Here is a 21,660-nt window from a genome sequence, read left to right on the forward strand (position 1 = left end):
TAAGTGAAAGTTTAAATATCAAGTCAATCTCTCATATAAAAATTTATATACACCTTGCTATATACTCCTAATTGCTCTCCCCCAATGAGACAGTACACTCCTTCCCTCCACCCTCTTTTTTCGTGTCTATTCTGCTAGCTTCTGACCCCTTCTGCCCTCTCATCTCCCCTCCAGATAGGAGATGTCAACCTAGTCTCATGTGTCTACTTGATCCAAGAAGCTCATTCTTCACCAGCATCATTTTCTGTCCCATTGTCCAGTCCAATCCCTGTCTGAAGAGCTGGCTTTGGGAATGGTTCCTCTCCTGGGCTAACAGAAGGTCTGGGGACCATGACCACCAGAGTCCTTCTAGTCTCATTCAGACCATTAAGTCTGGTCTTTTTACAAGAATTTGGGGTCTGCATCCCACTGCTCTCCTGCTCCCTCAGGGGTTCTCTGTTGTGTTCCCTGTCAGGGCAGTCATTGGTTGTATCCAGGCACCATCTAGTTCTTCTGGTCTCATGCTCTGGTTTATGTGGCCCTTTTTGTCTCCTGGGCTCAAAATTATCTAGTGTTCTTCATTCTTCTTTGCTCCAGGTAGGTCGAGACCAATTGATGCATCTTAGATGGCCACTTGCTAGTGTTTAAGAATCCAGATGTCAGTCTCCAAGGTGGGACGCAGAATGTTTTCTTAATAGATTTTATTATGCCAATTGACGTAGATGTCCCCTGAAACCATGGTCCCCAAACCCACACCCCTGCTACGCTGGCCTTTGAAACATTCAGTTTATTCAGGAAACTGCTTTTGATTTAGTCCAGCTGTGGTGACCTCTGCTGTATTGTGTGTTGTCTTTCCCTTCACCTAAAATAGTTCTTGTCTACTATCTAATTGGTGAATACCCCTCTCCCACCCTCCTTCCCTCCCTCCCCCCTCTCGTAACCATCAAAGAATATGTTCTTCTCTGTTTAAACTATTTCTCAGTTTCTTGTAATAGTGGTCTTACACAATATTTGTCCTTTTGCAACTGACTAATTTCACTCAGCATAATGCCTTCCAGATTGCTGCATGTTATGAAATGTTTCACAGATTCCTCACTATTCTTTATTGATGCGTAGTATTCCATTGTGTGAATATACCGTAATTTATTTATCCATTCATCTGTTGATGGGCACCTTAGTTGCTTCCATCTTTTTGCTATTGTAAACAGTGCTGCAATGAACATAGGTGTGCATATATCTGTTCATGTAAAGGCTCTTATTTCTCTAGGATATATTCCAAGGATTGGGATTGCTGGATTGTATGATAGTTCTATTTCTAGTTTTTTTAGGAAGAGCAAAATCGATTTCCAAAGTAGTTGTACCATTTTACATTTCCACCAGCAGTGTATAAGTGTTCCAATCTCTCCACAACCTCTCCAACATTTATTATTTTGTGTTTCTTTGATTTGATGGCATTGGGTTTCTGGGGTTCTTTGATTAAAGCCAGCCTTGTTGGGGTGAGATGGAATCTCATCGTACTTTTGATTTGCATTTCTCTAATGGCTAATGATCCTGAGCATTTCCTCATGTATCTGTTTAGCAGCCTGAATGTCTTCTTTAGTGAAGTGCCTGTTCATATCCTTTGCCCATTTTTTTAATTGGGTTATTTGTCCTTTTGTGGTTGAGTTTTAGCAGAATCATGTAGATTTCAGAGATCAGGCGCTGACTGGAAATGTCATAGCTAAAAACTTTTTCCCAATCTGTAGGTAATCTTTTGACTTCTTTTGATGAAGTCTTTGGATGAGCCTAGGTGTTTGATTTTTAGGAGATCCCAGTTATATAGTTTCTCTTCTGCATTGTAGGTCTATTATCCATTTTGAGTTCGTTTTTGTGCATGGTGTGAGGTATGGGTCTTGTTTCATTTTTTTGCAGCTGGATATCCAGTTATGCCAGCACCATTTGTTAAAAAGACTGTCTTTTCCCCATTTAACTGATTTTGGGCCTTTGTCAAATATCGACTGCTCATATGTGGATGGATTTATGTCTGGATTCTCAATTCTGTTCCATTGGTCTACGTATCTGTTGTTGTACAAGTACCAAGGTGTTTTGACTACTGTGGCAATATATAGGTTCTAAAATCAGGTAGAGTGAGGCCTCCCACTTTGTTCTTCTTTTTCAGTAATGCTTTACTTATCTGGGGCCTCTTTCCCTTCCATATGAAGTTGGTGATTTGTTTCTCCATGTCATTAAAGAATGTTGTCGGAATTTGGATAGGAATTGCAACGAATCTACAGATGGTTTTTGGTAGAGTAGACATTTTTACAACACTAAGTTTTCCTATCCATGAGCAAGGTATGTTTTTCCACTTATGTAGGTCTCTTTTGGTTTCTTGCAGAAGTGTTTTGTAGTTTTCTTGGAGTTTACATCTTACATCTCTGGTAAAATTTGTCCCTAGGTATTTTATCTTCTTGGGGGCTACTGTAAATGGCATTGATTTGGTGATTTCCTCTTCGATGTTCTTTTTTGTTGGTGTAGAGGAATCCAACTGATTTTTGTATGTTTATCTTGTATCCTGATCCTCTGCTGAATTTTTCTATTCATTTCAGTAGTTTTCTTGAGGATTCCTTAGGGTTTTCTGTGTATAAGATCATGTTATCTGCAAATAGAGAATACTTTTACTTCTTCCTTGCCAATCTTGATGCCCTTTATTTCTTTGTCTAGCCTAATTGCTCTGGCTAGGACTTCCAGCACAATGTTGAATAAGAGTGGTGATAAAGGGCATCCTTGTCTGGTTTCCCATCTCAAGTGGAATGCTTTCAGACTCTCTCCATTTAGGATGATGTTGGCCACTGGCTTTGTATAAATGCCCTTTATTATGTTGAGGAATTTTCCTTCTATTCCTATTTTGCTGAGAGTTTTTATCATGATGGGTGTTGAACTTTTTCAAATGCCTTTTCTGCATCAATTGATAAAATCATGTGATTCTTATCTTTTGTTTTATTTATATAATGGATTACAATTAATTGTTTTTCTAATGTTGAACCATCCCTGCATACTTGGTATGATTCCCACTTGGTCATGGTGAATTAATTTTTTGATATGTTGCTGAATTCTATTGGCTAGAATTTTGCTGAGGATATTTGCATCTAAGTTCATGAGGGATAGTGGTATGTATTTTCTTTTTTTGTAATGTCTTCACCTGATTTTGGTATCAGGGGTATACTGGCTTCATAGAAGTAGTTTGGTAGTATTCTGTCCTTTTCTATGCTCTGAAATACCTTTAGTAGTAGTGGTGTTAACTCTTCTCTGAAAGTTTGGTAGAACTCTGCAGTGAAGCCGTCTGGGCTGGGCCTTTTGTTGTTGTTGTTGTTTTGGGGAGTTGTTTGATTACCTCTTCAATCTCTTCTTTTATTATGAGCCTGTTTAGTTGTTCTACCTCTGTGTGTTAGTTTAGGTAGGTATTGTGTTTCTAGGAATTCATCCATTTCTTCTAAGTTTTCAAATTTGTTAGAGTACAATTTTTCATAGTAACCTGATATGATTCTTTTAATATCAGTTGGGTCTTTTGTGATATTGCCTATCTCATTTCTTATTCAGGTTATTTGCTTCATTTCCTGTTTTTGTTTTGTCAGTTTGGCCAGTGGTTTATCAGTGTTGTTAATTTTTTCAAAGAACCAGCTTTTGGTCTTGTTAATTCTTTCAGTTGTTTTTCTGTATTCTGTTTCATTTAATTCTGCTCTAATTTTTATTATTTGCTTTCTTCTAGTGCCTGAGGATTTCTTTTGTTGTCTCTTTCTATTTGTTCAAGTTGTAGGGATAATTCTTTGATTTTTGGCTCTTTCTTCTGTTAGTATGTGTATGTTTATTGATATAAATGGACCTCTGAGCACGGCTTTCGCTGTGTCCCCAATGTTCTGGTAGGAAGTATTTCCATTCTCATTGGATTCTATAAATTTCTTTATTCCATCCTTAATGTCTTCTATAACCCAGTCTTTTTTGAGCAGGGTATTGTTCGGTTTCCAAGTGTCTGATATCTTTTCCCTGCTTTTTCTGTTATTGATTTCTACTTTTATGGCCTTACGGTCAGAGAAGATGCTTTGTAATATTTCAACATTTTTGATTCTGCTAAGGCTTGCTTTATGACCTATTCTAGAGAATGTTCCATATGCAGTAGAAAAGAAAGTATACTTGGTTGCTGTTGGATGGAGTGTTCTGTAGGTGTCAATAAGGTCAAGTTTGCTGATTGTGGCATTTAGGTCTTCCTTGCCTTTATTGAGCTTCATGTCCTTCACCAAAAGTGATGTGTTCAAGTCTCCTACTATAACTGTGGAGCTGTCTATCTCACTTTTCAATGCTGTTTATGTTTTATGTATCTGGCAGCCCTGCCATTGGGTGCATAAATATTTAATACGGTTATATCCTCCTGGTATATTGTCTCTTTAATCATTATATAGTGTCCTTCCTTATCCTTTTTGATGGATTTAACTTTAAAGTCTATTTTGTCAGAAATTAATATTGCCACTCCTGCTTTTTTTGATCATCATTTGCTTGATGTATTTTTTTTCCCATCGTTTGAGTTTTAGTTTGTTTGTGTCTCTAAGTCTAAGGTTTGTCCCTTGTTGGCAGCATATAGACGGCTTGTATTTTTTTATCTACTCTGCTACTCTCTATGTCTTTATTGGTGCATTTAGTCCATTTACATTCAGTGTAATTATGGATAGGTAAGAATTTAGTGCTGTCATTTTGATGTTATTTTGTGTGTGTTGTTGACAGTTTCTTTTTCCCACTTAATATTTTGTGCTGAGTACTTTATATATTGTCTTTTCCTCATATTCGTTGTTGTTGTTTTTGTTTCTGCTGAGTCTCTATTTTTTTCTTGTGTTTTATTTTCATGTGTAGGATAGTTTGTCTCCTTTGTGGTTACCTTAATATTTACCCCCATTTTTCTAAATTTAAACCTAACTTTTATTTCTTTGTATCACCTGTCTTCCTCTCCACATGAAAGATCTATGACTGCATTTCTTAGTCCCTCTTTATTGTTTTAATGTTATCTTCTTTTACATAATAACATCGCTGTTTCCCACTTTTGAGCATTTTTTTATGTTAATTTATTTTTGTGATTTCCCTGTCTGGGTTGACATCTGATTCCTCTGCCCAGTGTTCTGGTCTTGGGTTGATAACTGATATTTTTGATCTTCTAACCAAAGAACTCCTTTTAGTATTTCTTATAGTTTTTGTTTTGTTTTTACGAATTCCCTAATCTTCTGTTTGTCTATAAGTGACCTAATTTCACCTTCATATTTGAGAGGCAGTTTTTCTGGATATATGATTCTTGGCTGGCAATTTTTTTTCTTTTGATATTTTATATAAGTTATCCCATTACTTTCTTGCCTGCATGGTTTCTGCAGAGTAGTTGGAGTTTATTCTTATAGACAGTCCTTTTTAGGTGACTTTTTGTTTATCCCTAGCTGCTCTTAAATTTCTCTCTTTATCTTTGGTTTTGGCAAGTTTGATTATAATATGTTTTGGTGAATTTCTTTTCAAAGCTACCTCATGTGGAGTTGGATGAGCATCTTGGACAGATATCTTCTCATCTGTCACGATATCAGAGAAGTTTTCTGCCAACAAATCTTCAACAATTCTTTCTGTATTTTCTGTTATCCCTCCCTGTTCTGGTACTCCAATCACTTGTGGGTTATTTCTCTTGATAGAATCCCACATGATTCTTAAAGTGTCCTCATTTTTTAAAAATTCTTTTGTCTGATTTTTCTTCAAATATATTGATGCCAAGTGCTTTATCTTCAAGTTCAGAAATTCTGCCTTCCACTTGCTCAATTCTGCTCCTCTGACTTTCTATTGAGTTGTCTAATTCTGTTATTTTATTGTTAATCTTCTGAATTTCTGATTGCTGTCTCTCTATGGATTCTTGCAGCTTATTAAATATTTCATTATGTTCTTGAATAACCTTTTAATATCTTCAACTACTTTATCTGTGTGTTCCTTGGCTTGTTCTGTGTATTGCCTAATTTCCTTTCTAAATTCATTCCTGCTGTCTTGAAAAAAAAAAAATTTTTTTTTGAAGAGTTCTGTATATTAATCTTTTCAATTCTGCATCTGGTAATTCCAGGACAGTGCCTTCATCCAGAAGATTTGTTGATTCTTTGTTTTGATAGCTTGTTGAGACAATCATGATCTGTTTCTTTATGTGACTTGATATTGACTGTTGTCTCCAAGCCATCTCTAAGTTATTTTATTAGTTTATTTTATGTTTGGTTACTTATCCTAACTTCTTGCTTTGTTTTTTTTGATATGCCCAAATGGGTTGCTTGAGTGAGATAGCTTGATTATTTTTGCCTTTGGAGCTCTGACGTCCTGTTACCAGATGGCTAGAGCTGTTATCAGGTATATCAGTCTAGGAGTCCATTCACTTTTCTTGTATGAATTCAGCTCATGTGTCCAGGTAGCTGATCATCAAGTGTGTGGTACAGGCTCTGTCCCATAGTCTTAGAGGGGCAGGGAAGAATGGTGTAGGTACCGGTATCTGGTTGCAGCAGGAGGTCACACTTTGAACAAGGCAGGGAGCTGAGAATCATCCCCTAACTATCTCTGAGAAAAGCATGTCCCTCTTCCCTAGAGTGTACAGGTAGGTGGGTTCTGCAGATGGACCATGGGCATCCAGTGTTTTTGGTTTTAAGGACTGGGAGGTACCAGTTATCCTTGACCCCTGTCACTGGTGTCTGGGTGACCTGAGTAGAGCCACCAGTCCTTGGGCCCCTTATGTGGGTAGGTTAGGTCCCTTTTTAATAGGCAAAGTGGTGTCAAACATTGAACACTCACCTCTCCACCTCACAGCTGAAATAGTTGTAGTCTGCCAAGAAGGGCCTATTCTCCTGAAATAGGCCCACACGGATTCATGCAGTGGGGAAAGGTATTCAAAGTCCACGGACCGTTAATGCCTGGGCAGGAGGCGCTTCTGTCCTGAGCTCCCCAGGTTAGTGGAGCTGACAAATTAGCTTTTCCCCGATTGCAAATTTATTCCTTCTCCAAGGCCTGGAGGGTGACTCTAGGTACTCAGCAGGGCCTATCTCAGGCACAGGGAAATCAACAGCCACTGAAGGTGGCTGGGAGTGGTGGGCACGGTAAAATATATGCAAGTACTTAGCTTTTGCTGAGAGCTCTATTCTTCTCTGGTTCCGGAGGTGTGAGTAGGCTGTGTGCCTGGCTGCTTCTCCCTGTGGAAACTGCAGCCAAATGCTACTACCAGTCCAACACATCCATTCCCATGAATGGTGCCTGAGGGATCCCCGTGATTCAGGTCAGCAACTCCTCTCTGCTTCTAAACCATCTCTCCCCCTGCTACTCAGTCTGTTTTCTAACTTTGCCTTTGTTGTTCAGGGCTCCTAGGCTGTCATAAATATAATTATTTCACTTGTTTTTTGGGGGGGCCTTTGTTGTAAAAGGGTTCACAGGAAGCACCTGGCTATTCCACCATTTTGGCCCTGCCTTCAAGTTTTGAAGTAATAAATCATCACAGCTCAAGTATTTATGAATGCCCCAAAGAAATTGCCAGCTGAGCTAGAAGGAAGCAGGATCTCTGTCATCAAGGAGTTTACAACTGGCTGCGAAGAGACAGAGGTATGTTTCATCCAGGAACAAGGAGGTCAAGACTCATTTAGATGACGATATGGTTTGTAAGTTTCTGCGGGTGATTTTAGGCTTAGTAATCTTGATCTGTATACCTATAAACAAATGATAATAACAGTAAAATAAACAAACCATGGCAAAACTTTTACTCAAGGCCCTAGGCGCTCACAGATTTTTCTGTCTGGAATTTTTCACTCCTTGCTCTCTTCATATTGAGGTCAAACATCCAAAATATGTCTTACTGGGCCAAACTCAATGTGCTGGCAGGCCTGCATTCCTTCTGGAGTCTCTTTTAAGTAATTTGATTCTGATAATGGATCAGTTCCTGGAGAAGAACATCATGCTTGGTAAAGTAGAGGGTCAGTGAAAAAGAGGAAAATCCTCAATGTGATGGATTGACACAGTGGCTGCAACAATGGGCTCAGGCATAGCAATAATTGTGGGGATGGCACAGGGCTGGACAGTTTGTAGCTCTGTTGTACATGGGGCCACTATGAGTTGGATCTGACTTGATGGCACCTAACAACAACAACAATGGCACAGCAACAGAGCTCAAAGTCTGACAGCCTGATAAGCCAGTCAGGGAAGTAATTACTGCTTTCATCTAAAGAAGAACTGTTTGTGCCTCTATAGACAGCAAATTCCATATCAAGTAGGACCTCCATCATACCTACCATGCTGCATCCATCATTTTCTGTGGGTTTACATCCCAGAGCTCAGGACAACTGGCTGTCTCTTTGGGTCTCCAGATGTCATAGACACATTGGTAGCCATTTAATTTGTCATTGAATCTTAGAATTGAAAAGGCTCATATCAATAATCTCCTCTAACTCTCTACTCTAGGTAGTATTAATCCTAAAAAAGGAACCCCTGTCTACTTGGGTGTTTCAGTGATGGGAACACAGTCTTTGAATCAGTCTACCAAGGATCTCATGCATCTACACTCTCGAACAAGGCATTCAAGATAACTTGTGAGTAGATCACAGAACTATAGCCTAAGCCTTAGTTTGCTTGCCTTTTCCAACTTCTAGAGGCTGTCCACATTCCTTGGGTTACAGCCTTCTTCCATCTTCAAAGCCAGCAACATCAGATGAGTCCCACGCTGTCATCAGTCTGGTTCCTTTTCCCAATTCTCTCTTTCACATATAAGGACCTTTGTGATTACTTTGAGCCCACCAGATATTCCAGAATAATCTCTTTATTTTAAGGTCAGCTGATTAACAAACTTAACTCCATATACAACGCGCATTTCTCTTTGCCATGTGTTATGTATGAAATTATGTCTCCCCAAAATATGTATTGTAAATCCTAACTTCCATGGCTGTGGTTATATTTCCAATTTGCCATAGGTTGTTTTTGTTATGTTAAGGAGGCAGGGTTAGTGTAGTGTGTATCGTGAATCGATCTCTTGAAATACAGGCATGCCTTGGAGATGTTGTAGGTTTTGTTCCAGACCACTGCAACAAAGCAAATATCACAATAAAGCAAGTCACACAAATTTTTTGGTTTCCCAGTGCATATAAAAGTTATGTTTACACTATACTGTAGTCTATTAAGTGTGCAATAGCATTATGTCTAAAAAAAAAAAAGAAAAACAGCATGCATACCTTAATAAAAAACACTTTTTACTAAAAAATGCTAACCATCATCTGAGTCTTCAGCAAGTTGCAATCTTTTTGCTGGTGGGAGGACTTGCCTCAGTGTTGATGGATTCTGACTGATTAGGTTGATGGTTGCTGAAGGTCGGGGTTGCTATGGCAATTTCTTAAAATAAGACAACAATGAAGTTTGCCACAACAACTGACTCTTCCTGTCACAAAAGATTTCTTTGTAGCATGTGATGCTGTTTGATAGTATTTTACCAGCAGTAGAACTTCTTTCAAAATTAGAATCAATCCCCTCAAACCCTGCCACTGCTTTATCAATTAAGTTTTTGTAATATTCAAATCTTTTGTTGTCATTTCAACGATGTTCACGGCATCTTTACCAAGAGTAGATTCCATCTCAAGAAACCACTTTCTTTGCTCATTCATAAGAAGCAACTCCTCATCCATTAAATTTTATCACAAGATTGCAGCAATTCAGTCATAACCTCAGGCTCCACTTCTAATCCTAGTTCTCTTGCTATTTCCACCACATCTGCAGTTAGTTCCTCCACTGAAGACTTGAACCCGTCAAAGTCATCCATGTGCGTTGGAATCAACTTCTTCCAAACTCCTGTTAATGTTGATTATTTTGACCTCCTCCCATGAATCACAAATGTTCTTAATGGTATCTAGAATGGTGAATCCTTTCCAAAAGTTTTTCAATTTACTTTGCCCAGATCCATCACAGGAATCATTAACTATGGCAGCTATAGCCTCACAAAATGTATTTCTTAAATAATAAGACTTGGAAGTCAAAATTACTCCTTGATCCATGCAAAATTGATGTTGTGTTAGCAAAATTAATCTCCTTGTACATCTCCATCAGAGCTCTTGGGTGGCCAGGTGCACCACCAATGAGCAATAATATTTTAGATGAATCTTTTTTTCTGAGTAGTAGGTCTCAACAGTAGGCTTAAAATATTTGGTAAACCATGTTATAAACAGATGTGCTCTCATTCAGGCTTTGTTGTTCCATTTACAGAGCAAAGGCAGAGTAGATTTAGCATAATTCTTAAGGATCCTAGGATTTTTGGAATGGTAAATGAACATTGGCTTCACTACCTTCATTATCCCCTAACAAGAGAGTCAGCCTGTCTCTTGAAGCTTTGAAGCCAGGCATTGACTTCCCCTCTTTAGCTATGAAAATCCTAGATGGCATTTTCTTCCAATATAAGGCTATTTTGTCTGCACTGAAAATCGGTTGCTTAGTGTAGCCACCTTCATCAATTATCTTATCTAGATCTTCTGCACAACTTGCTGCAGCCTCTTCCTCAGCACTTGGTGCTTCACCTTGCACTTCTATGTTATAGAGATGGCTTCTCTTCTTAAACCTCATGAACCAACCTCGGCTAACTTCAAACTTTTCTTCTGTAGCTTCCTCACCCTTCTTGGCCTTCATAGAGTTGGAGAGAGTTAAGGCCTTGTTCTGGATTAGGCTTTGGCTTAAGGGAGTGTTGTGGCTGGTTTGACCTTCTATGTAGACCACTGAAACTTTCTCCATATCAGTAATAAGGCTGCTTCATTTTCTTATCATTCATGTGTTCACTGGAGCAGCACTTTTAATTTTCTTCAAGAACTTTTCGTTTGTGTTCACAACTTAGCTGTTTGATGCAAGAGGCCTCGGTTTCAGCCTATCTCAGTTTTCAATATGCCTTTGATATTCCTTAATTATTTCTAGCTTTTGATTTAAAGTGAGAGATGTGTGACTTTTCCTTTCACTTGAACACTTAGAGGCCACTGTGGGGTTATTAATTGGCCTAATCTCAATATTGTCATATCTCAGGGAACAGGAAGGCCCGAGGAGAGGGAGAGAGATGGGGAACGGCCAGTTGATGGAGCAGTCAGAACACACAAAACATTTATCGATTAAGTTCATTGCCTTATATGGGCAGTTCGTGTTGACCCAAAACTATTACAATAGTAACAGTAAAGATCACTGATCATAGATCACCATAACAGATATAATAATAATGAAAGTGTTTGAAATATTGCAAGAATTGCCAAAATGTGACACAGAAACATGAAGTGAGCACATGCTGTTGGAAAAATGGCTCCAATAGACTGGGTTGCTGCGAACTTTCATTTGTAAAAATGCGGTATCTGCAAACTGCAATAAAGTGAGGTGTCATAAAAAGAGTTATGTCTTTATAAAAGAGATTAAACAAGCAAGCACAGCAGAGATGAGGGAAAAGTGATGCAAGAGACGTGAAGATGGCCTGGGAGCAGAAACTCAAAAGAAATAAGGACCTTCCCCCAGAGCCAACAGAGAGAAAAAGCCTTTCCCTAGAGCCATCACTCTGATTCTAGCCTCCTAAACTGTGAGAAAATACATTTCTGTTTGTATAAGCCATCTACTTGTGGTATTTCTGTTATAGCAGCTCTAGATAACTAAGACACCATGTAACCTAAAATATTCACAAGTTCTGAGAAATGTTGTTTTTGTTAGGTGCTGTCAAGTCAGTTCTGACTCAACGGCCCTATGTACAATCTTTGGGTGTCGTTGTTATGCCTGCCACAGGGATGTTACAAAAAAAAATTTTGTGCCCCAGTTTGATCACGTTGTCAATGAGGCCCACTGGTTTACAAGCTGTTCCCATGCAGAGAGAGCTTCCAAGTGGCTTGTTAGAGCTTTACCCTTATGTACAAATAAACACACAGCCAAGGGCCATCAGGCATTAGGCAACCACTTAGAGAAATACAGACAAATGCATGCATGCACACATACCACCATCACACTCAACCACATTTACACTCACATCCCCACTTCCATAGACAACCCTACTACAGATAGAACAGGATTGGGCATTAGGCACTCAGGTCATTCTAGAAAGAATGAGGCTTCTTGATATATTCTCTCTCTTCCCCTAGAGTGACAACAGAAGGAAGGCCAGAAACACCATTTATCAAAGGACAGATTAAGCTGGGTGCCCTTTGACCTGGGTGTCTGGGCCCTGTGGCCCCAGGCTGGGTATAGGAAAAGTCCTTGGATATCTATGAGAGAAATTTTCTGGCCATAAGGGACAGGGTCAGGGTCTGGGGCAGAGCTGGAGTGGCTTGTTCCACTTGGCTCCAGACAAAGCGGCAGAGTCAGGAAAGGTCCTTGGGTTGTCAGGTTTGCAAGTAATACAAGAATGGCTGAGGGACTGGGCAACATCCACTGTATGAATTTCATCCCAGCTGTCACTCTGCCCGTTCTTCCCCTACTCTTTGCCTTCCCTAATCCCCTTATTTCTCTCTTTCCTCTATAACACTTCCCTTTAATCTGTTTTTTCCCTTCTTCTTCAGTTTCCCCTGCATTTATTTCTTTCTCTCTACCTATGTAAGACCTAAAATAGCCAAACTACGACAACTCTCACTTATTCCATATACAAACCTACCAGAGTCAACATACTTTCCTTAGTTTTTCTGAAAATTAGTTTGATAGAATATTGCCACTGGTGCATATTCTCTTCCCTGACTTCCCAAGGTTCCTAGGAATAGCTGAAGCATGGAAAGGACTTTTAGCAAATGTAATAATTGCCTTCCTTTCATAACAGTCTTTCATCAGATGCACTCTGAGAAAGTGTGCTAACAGAAGAGGTGGAAGTTTCGTGGTGTCCAGTAAGGCAAAAAACCTAATTAAAACCTCCTAAATACTCCTCAGTTGTGTCCTGGGTTAATACAATCTCTTTGTTGCAGTCATTTTGGTAGTGTTGATGGTATCAGTGAATGCTAAATGCTAGTGGAGACGTTGGGGTGAGCTCAGAATATCCTGCTCCTACATTGATGACTCACATCCAAGTGTTCTAGTTTCCCAAGCTAAGCACTTCCTAGAGACATCAATGACATCCCAACAGGTGAAGGAATAAGGATCAGGGTGTATGATTTCTCTTAAAAAATGAAAAGAAGAAAATTACATGTTTCTTAAATATATGGTGTTTTGTACATAATCATGCCCAAATTGATAAAAATGAAAAAGAAAGAACTAGCATCAAAACTTCTTAAAACTCTATACCATTAACTTTTCACATGCTTAATTTGCTTTAAAATTTTTTAATTAATTTTTAAATTTTTATCAAATAATACACGTACATAGTTTCAACATTCAAATAGTGCTAAGTTTACCAAGGAGTCCCCGGGTGGTACAAATGACGTGTGCACTCGATTGGTAACCAAAAGGTTGGAGGTTCAAGTCCACCCAGAAGTGCCTTGGGAGAAAGGTCTGGCTATCTACTTCTGAAAAATAAACTATTGAAAACCTATACGGAGCACAGTTCTACTCTGACACACATGGGGTTACCGTGAGTCAGAGCCAACTCTAAGGCAACTGGTTTTAAAATAGATCATGAAACACAACAGCTCTCAGCTGCACCCTTTTCCACTCCTGGTTCCTACTCTTAAGATGTAATCATTGCTTCTGTTGCACTGGCTTTTTTCACAGCAAAAAAAAAAAAAAATTTTTTTTTTTTTGCTAAACAGCTGTCACCTGGACTCTCTCTTCATCAAAAACCAAACCCAACCCATTGCTGTCGAGTCAATTTCAACTTAGAGTGAACTTAGAGTGATCCTACAGGGGCTTCACAAAGTAGAACTGCCCCCACCCCAGGGTTCCCAAGGCTGTAATCTTTCCGGAAGCAAACTGCCACGTTTTGCTCCCACAGAGTGGTTGGTGAGTTCGAATTGCTGACCTTTCATTTAGCAGCCAAGTCCTTAACTTGGCTCCTTCTCTCTTCGTCCTTACCCCAAAATGTCCCTTGTCTTTCACCTAAGTTGATCTTGTCTCTTGGATTCTATGATCTGGCCCTCCTTATCTTTTGTTTATCCTCCTTTTGATGCAAAATAACCTTTAGAAACTTTCTAAGAAAGGGTATAAATGTTTTGAGACTTTGCATGTAAATGAAAATCTTATTCTACCTGGATATTTGAGTGATAGTTTATCTTGGTATTCATCTATAGGTTGGAATTGAATTTTTCCTCAATATTTTAAAAGCATTTCTTCACTATCATCGAGGTTCTAGCTTTGCTGTTGGATAATTTAATGCCATTCTGATTTCAAGTCATTTGGATATGACCTGTTTTTCCTTTCCTCCTTCAAAAAACATTGAGCATGTGTTATATAGTCAGTGCTTTGTAATTTCATAATGATGTGCTTTGGCATGAGTCTTTTCATCCATCATAAAGGGTCATTACAAATGTTGTGCTACATATATTTTTACAGCTATAAAAAATTGGAGAAAAGATTGAAGTTGTCAAGAATTTTATTTTACTTGGATCCACAATCAATAACCATGAAAGCAGCAGTCGAGAAATCAAAAAACGCATTGCACTGTGCAAATCTGCTGCAAAAGGCCTCTTTAAAGTGTTGAAAAGCAAAGATGTCACCTTGAAGATTAAGGTGCGCCTGACCCAAGCCATGGTATTTTCAATGGCATCATATGCATGTGAAAGCTGGACAATGGATAAGAAAGACTGAAGAAGAATTGATGCCTTTGAATTGTGCTGTTGGTGAAGAATATCGAATTTACCATTGACTGCCAAAAGAATGAACAAATCTGTCTTGGAGGAAGTACAATCAGAATGGTCCTTAGAAGCAAGGATGGCGAGACTGCGTCTTACATACTTTGGACATGTTGTCAGGAAGGATCAGTCCCTGGAGAAGGACATTATGCTTGGTAAAGTAGAGGGCCAGCAGAAAAGAGGAAGACCCTCAGTGAGATGGATTGACACAGTGGTTGGAACAATGGGCTCAAGCATAGCAACGATTGTGAGGATGGCTCAGGACCGGGCAGTGTTTCATCCTGTTGTTCACAGGGTCGCTATGAGTTGGAACCAGCTTGATGGCATCTAACAACAACACAACAACTTAAAATTAGTGACTGGACTCTATAGACAGTGATACCATAAAAGGGAATTTATATCTTTTTTCAAAATAGATAGTATTTCTATTTACATAATTTTCCAGGTCATCAAAAAAGAGTGATTAAAATAAAGATTTGTATAAAGGGCTATTAGTGAGGCTTTCAGTTTCAGACTTCTGTCCTTCAGTTCTTGGAAGTTTTCTGATATCATCATTTCCTTAATAGTCTTCTTCACACATCCCTGCCCTTCCACCCTTTCCATGTCTTCGGTTACTGGATCTTCTGGATCATTCTCTGATTTTCCTAGTTCCTATCTTCTATTTTCCACCTCACTGATCTTTTTGTTTTATTTTTTGAGATAGTTCCCTTAACTCTATCTTCCAACCTATGCATTGACTTTTTTTTTTTTTTTGGAGGGGTGTAAATTTCTGCTATGTTTAATTTTCCAAGATCTTTCACGTTCTCTCAGTGCTCCTTTTTAGTGTTACCCTGTTTTTGTCTTACTGCTATAAAATCTTAGTTAAATCAATTAATTTTTGGTGTTCAAAGTTGTCATTTTTTGCTAACCAGGAGTGTCTCCATTTCTCCTGAGTTATTCTTTCTTTTTGTCTTATATCTTTCTTCTCTTTCGTGAAGTGATACCTGTCAACTCATAATGAAATTAGAGGCACAAAAAGCTGATTGGGGAACTTGGGTCAAATGGGGCTGCAAGCTTGAGTGTCAGGGTTCTGGGAGTCAGACTGGGAAAGACTGCAGTGTGTTCCACTGTCCAACCTGCAGGCTTTTACTCAATTCTTTGATGCTTCAGTATGGTGAACCGGGTGGTCCTGGTATCCTCAGGTGGGCCTGGTGTTCTCACACCCGGTGTTACTCTATTTTAACCTCTTTAGAGAAGAAACCTCTCTCCTTTCCCAAAGTGGGAGAAGGGCAGCCTCCTGCCTATGGAGGATGAGTAGAGAGAATCTGTAGGACTAATCTCTGTATACAAACTTACAGACGCTCTTATTTTTCTCAACCTTCCATCCCTATTGCCCCCCCCCCCCGCTGGAAAATCTGTCATTTCTAAGCCTTTCTGGGAATCTGGGACTTGAACTGGCTTGCTTTTTCCTTGACTTTCCTCCTACACACTTAGGTTTCAGCTTTATCAGACCTACTTGGTCGGTTGCCACTGGTCCTTTCCTTTTCCATCTTCCAAAATTTTCTTGGCATTTCTTACTGATTGTTGTCTCCCTTTCATTTATCTTTTTCCTTATATATTTATAAATTTATAAAATCCTTTACTATAACTTTAGTATGGTTCCCGGATGGAGTGGTGGTCAGTCCACCACACTTAACTGATGTGATAGAAATAAACTGAACTTTCAGTGAGAAACCTGAGCATGAGACTTGATTCTGCTACGTCTTAACTTGAATGATTACAGTCAAGTAAATTAGTTTCTTGAGTCCACCCATGTAGTTGTCCAAAGATAGGGAACCAATTTTACATCTGTGTAATGCAAAGTACCAATCTCCAAAGGGTTGCCGTGAACCTTTGTGAGGGCGGGTGTTGGTCAGTCCTGTTCAACAGCATGTCCCAGTACCTCGTTCAGAGCGTGATGCATCTCAGGCACCTACTGCTGTTACTGAATGTGAAATTGCTGTGTGAAGTGTAAAATGCTGAACATGTGTAGGGATTACCAGTAGATATCATGCAAAGGTTAAAAGGCAATAGAAGGGAATACTGGTTAAACTCACAGCTCACTATTAACTTCTAAGGAATTTTCCCTCCAAACGATCACGAAGTAAATTTCTCATCAAGGCTGTTTCTTCTGCTGCTGCTATCTTGAAATACTAATCATTCACAGGACCTACTTTTCTGGTTTTCCCAGGACAATCCCAATGTATGTTTATTATCTTGGAATTCCTTCTCCTTTCGAAGAGTGCTTGGATCACCATATTCCTTCCTGCTCTCAACCGGCCCCCAGGGTCTACATGGAATCCCTTTGATATCCATTTCCCCAACTTTGTCACCTCTTCCAGGGATACCACCCTTGCCTTATGGCTCTTACCCATCAAAATTAATTATTAAATTCCCAAGCCTGGCTAGATGATAATATCTGTGAGTCCCCAAGAGTAATTGATTTCTGGAATTCAAAGAAAGCAGTTTGCTAAACTGTGAGTTCCAAAATCATGGATTCTGCATGTTTTATTCACCAAGGTATCCTCAAAACTGAGCAAAGTGTCTATCCCTTGCTTTAAAATAACTTCTTGAATGAATTGAATAGAGAATACATGGAAGAGCATGACCTTAAGTCATGCAGCTTGATTTACTCCAAGCCTTATATGTCCAGCCCAGTACTTGGCATCTCACCCTTCTCTGACAGTGGAAGCCAACCATTCCAGATGCTGAGAGTTGGATTCTCCTTCCAATGTGGCATTTCCCATTCATATAGCTTGTTCACCCACCTTCAACCTCAGTGACACAGGCAGTTGCCCTTCTAAACATACCCCTTTTAAACACTGCTTCAGGGAACTCCATGCTTAAGCCTAATTCATCAGGGGACAAGGTAGCTTACCTTCCAATCTCATGCAATATATACATGAATGTGCCTGTTACTCTTTTCTTGCCAAAAATAGCAGAACAATCCATTGCATCTTGTAGTCCCCACAACATTTTAATGATTTTCTATTTATCCTTAAAATTCTTAGCAGGTGACTGATTAACAAATATAATACGATAATTCATTCTGAGGAATTGATGATTTTTAATGATTAGTCCTCTCAGATAACATGTTTATGTTTGTTGAGATCTTCAGTCCCCAGCTCAGAAATTTTTCAGGTGGCCAGTGGATAAGGTGTCTGTGGCTGGATTTTCCATTAGATGTTCCTCCAATGTTATCATATTGACAGCCTCATACTCTGCTTATCCTCAAAGTCTAAGTGGCTGAGCCATCTCTGTTAGGGTGCCTGAGCCAGCTCTGTGGAGATGCAAGCAAGGGTTACCACAGAGAAGTTGACACGCACCTTCTGAAGAGAGCTGCATTCAACCCAGATCCTGGCTCCATTAAACTGAGCACATCCACTGAATGGTTTGTATAACTGAGGATTACTTTGCAAGCAAACCCTGCCACTAGGATCCCCAGAGTAAGGAAGATTCTGTTCATTCCTGGGATCATAGCCTGATTTGATCCTTCATCGCTCAAAGTGACTTTGGAGGAGGTGTGCTTGTCCTTACTGGAAGTGACCAGAAGTTCAGGTAGAAAGATGGTGTATTTAGTAAACCTGAAGAACAGGATAAACGAAAGGTATTCAGGCCTCTGAAGGCCGAAGAGTTAGGTGTTTGGAAAGTACCGGCATTTCCTAGTTTATTGATCCATATACTGACACCAACCTACAGCATAATTTTCACCTATCTGCTAAATGCTTCCATTTACACGTCTTAATTTCTAAAATCTGAAAATTGCGTGGCAAAGTGAATATATCCTAATTCAATGTGATGAGTGTGATTTTTTGTTTCACTTCAGTTATAAAAGATAACTGAAAATTTATTTAAAATAACTACTTTGAAAAGAGAAAGGGATGTATGGGAATGCTTTTTCTGTAAACCTAAAACTGCTCTAAAAAATGAGGACTATTAAAAATTACATTGACGCATTCTCTCTCTCTTTCTCTATATGCATACGTATGTTAATGCCTATGGCCTTTTTAACGGTTTGAGTAGATATTTTCTTGTCCCACAGTAAAGTTTGAATTGGGACAAGTAATTTAGATCGGTGATTCTCAATCTTGGCTGCACGTTGGAATCTTCCAGATAGTCTTATTTCATAGATGTGAGGTGTATGCTAGGCACCTGGATATTTTAAAACTTCCCAGTCACTCTTGTGTACTCAGAGTTAAAAACCACTGATCTAAATCATCCTTCTACTTCCACAATGGCGCTGTCACTGCTGTCATTGTGACCAGCTGTAGAGTCAGCCCCCGACTCAGGCGACTCCATGTACAGTAGAACAAAACATTGCCAGTCCTGTGCCATCACCCAATAGAACTATTAATGACTGTATATTGCACATATACTATGTGATATCATTACTACAATATTTTAAATTGTAAGATTCATAATCCTTGCTGCAAACATGAAAGGCACGTGTTATCATTTCCATTGAACAGATAAGGAACACACACACACACACACACACACACACAAAACTATCCTTGAATCTCCACCACCCATCCCTCTCTGAGCACACTAGCGTGCCGATAAATTTGGACTTTCAAATGACATGGGCAATTTTCTGTAAAAACAAACGACCAAATTTGTCTTCAGAAGGAGGTTTAGAAATTTTCCAATTTTTTTACTTTCTGACTTAGATGCAATACCAACAGCACTCCTATTCTGCTCCTGCACTTTATTTTTCTCCAAAGCACTTCTTAGTTTCTAACATAGTATAGATAACATATTTATTTATTTTACTTATTATGTGTTCTCACCCCAACTAGATTAAATTTGCACAAGGTCAGGGTTTTGTTTTGTTTTGTTTTGTTTTAGATCATTCTTTGCAGGGCCTAAGGTTCTCAGAACTCATCACCTCCTTCTAACTGACTCAGGTGGGCCCTGTATTTCATACCTTTTAGTACCTCTCTCTGTCTGGCTTTAAAAATGAAGCAAAAACAAAATACAATAAAACAAACACATACCACACTTCAAATATATAATATTACCTCTGAGTCTTGCTAGGTGATTGGTTTACTACCATGATTAAGATATTACTAATATAATTTATATAGTAATAATAAATTTAAGTAGTAATTATATAGTTAACAATTAAATTGTCTTATTTATTTAATTCCCTATTTGTACATGTTTGGTGCATGATGTGTTCATTTGGTATCATTAAACTTCTTATAATGAGGCATGTTTACTTTTTTATTGTGGTAAATACCTATGTAACAGGACGTTTGCCATTTCAGCATTCTTCACATGTACAATTCAGTGACATTAATTATGTTAACATGTTGTTCAACCATCACCATTATATATTTCCAAAATTTTCTATCATCCTTCACAGAAGCTCGATGTCCCTCACGCTATGAGTCCCCCTTTTCCCCTTCCTCCCACTTGCCCCGGAAACCACTAATCAACTTTGGTCAGTGTACACTTGCCTAGTCTAGGTATTTCATATAAGTGGCATCATACAGTATTTGTCCTTTTGTGGTTGGTTCACTTCACTTAGCATAATGTTTTCCAGATTCGCTCATGTTATGACATGTGTCAGGACCTCTTTCCTCTTTAGGGCTGAGTAACAGTCCATCGCATGTATACACCACATTTTATCTTCCCATTCACCTGTTGGTAGATATTTAGGCTGTGTCCACTTTTTGGCTGTTGTGAAGAGTGCTGCAATGAACATTGGTGTATAACTATCTGTTTGCTCTCTTGTCTTTCACTCTTTGGGTATATACAAGGGAGTGTAATTACTGGAATACATGGTAATTCTATGCTTAAATATTTTGAGGAACTGCCAAACTGTTTTTGATACATCTACTTTTAGTAACTCTTGTCAACGGCTCTAAGTCAACTTTTGGAGACTTCGGGCCCTAAGGCAGGCAGATGTGTTTTGAACAATGGAAGTGAGTGCAGCACATTCAGTGTGATACAGGAGCTGAGAAGAGGGGGAAGTGGGACCCAGTTAAACAGGCCTTCTGACAAAAACACCTTCATCTAATGCAGGTGTGCTTAGGCTGGGTTCTCTAGAGAAGCAAAACAAGTGAAGCATATATGTATGAATATACAGAGAGATTTATCTCAAGGAAATGGGTCACACAGTTGTGGAGGCTGGCAAGTCCCAAATCCATGGGTCAGGTGTCAGGCTGAAGGCTTTTCCTGACCAGCATGGTTGCAGGGGCTGATGAACCCAAAATTGGCAGGTCAGGTTGAAGGCTGCTGTTTCACAGGGTCGTGGAGGCTGGTAAATCCCAAGGTCTGCAGGTCAGATAGCAGGCTGCTGGCTCACAATTCAAGAAATGGTGGTCATAGGATGATGAGTCAGATGCAGGATCCAGAGGACTCTGAGGATTCTGACTGGTAACTTTGCTCTAACCTTTCATAACAACTGAGACATATAGGCCCCAATTACACTTTTTGCCTCTCTGGTTTCTTGGGATGTTTTGTCCCACTTCTACTACATGCTGCCATCTGGTAGGGACATAAATGTATCTCAGTAAAACTGAAGAAACTTTCGTTGGCACCAAATCCCTGTGTGTAGGTTATTGTATGAGGTGGCACATCCTGGAGGTTTGATTGTGTAAAACTTTTGTCTCTTTTGGCTTTGGTACAGCAAGATAAACCTTGTAGGTATAATTATAGTTTCCTGTGTGTTATTTAACCCAGTCAGAAGTGGGTTTTTCTGGGTGCGTTATTTGCAAGTGGCATTTTTTGTGATGACTTAATTTTCACGTGAATAATTTATTTTCAGGCACAATACATTACAAGCGTGTGTTGTAGTGTCCTTGATGCACTGTATGAACATTTCATGTAACTGTCGAGGACCTCTCTTCTGGCTTATGAGCTGTAAGTAGGTCATTTGTGATAAAAATTG

At 39.2% G+C, this 21,660-nt stretch overlaps 1 long non-coding RNA gene across 3 annotated transcripts in view; it reads left to right on the forward strand.

Moving 5' to 3' along the window:
• LOC111751992 (uncharacterized) overlaps window positions 1-21,660 on the forward strand; it is an 87,757-nt gene that overhangs the window by 48,055 nt on the left and 18,042 nt on the right. Inside the window, exons 2-4 of one of the 3 annotated variants that reach the window (XR_002787018.2) lie at window positions 7,419-7,593; window positions 8,446-8,573; window positions 21,538-21,632. This is a non-coding gene — a long non-coding RNA (uncharacterized LOC111751992). The remainder of the gene's footprint in view (window positions 1-7,418; window positions 7,594-8,445; window positions 8,574-21,537; window positions 21,633-21,660) is intronic. The other 2 variants (XR_002787017.2, XR_002787019.2) reach the window with 2 other exon arrangements.

Source organism: Loxodonta africana, chromosome 3, assembly GCF_030014295.1.
Source record: "Loxodonta africana isolate mLoxAfr1 chromosome 3, mLoxAfr1.hap2, whole genome shotgun sequence".
Taxonomy (NCBI): Eukaryota; Metazoa; Chordata; class Mammalia; order Proboscidea; family Elephantidae; genus Loxodonta; species Loxodonta africana.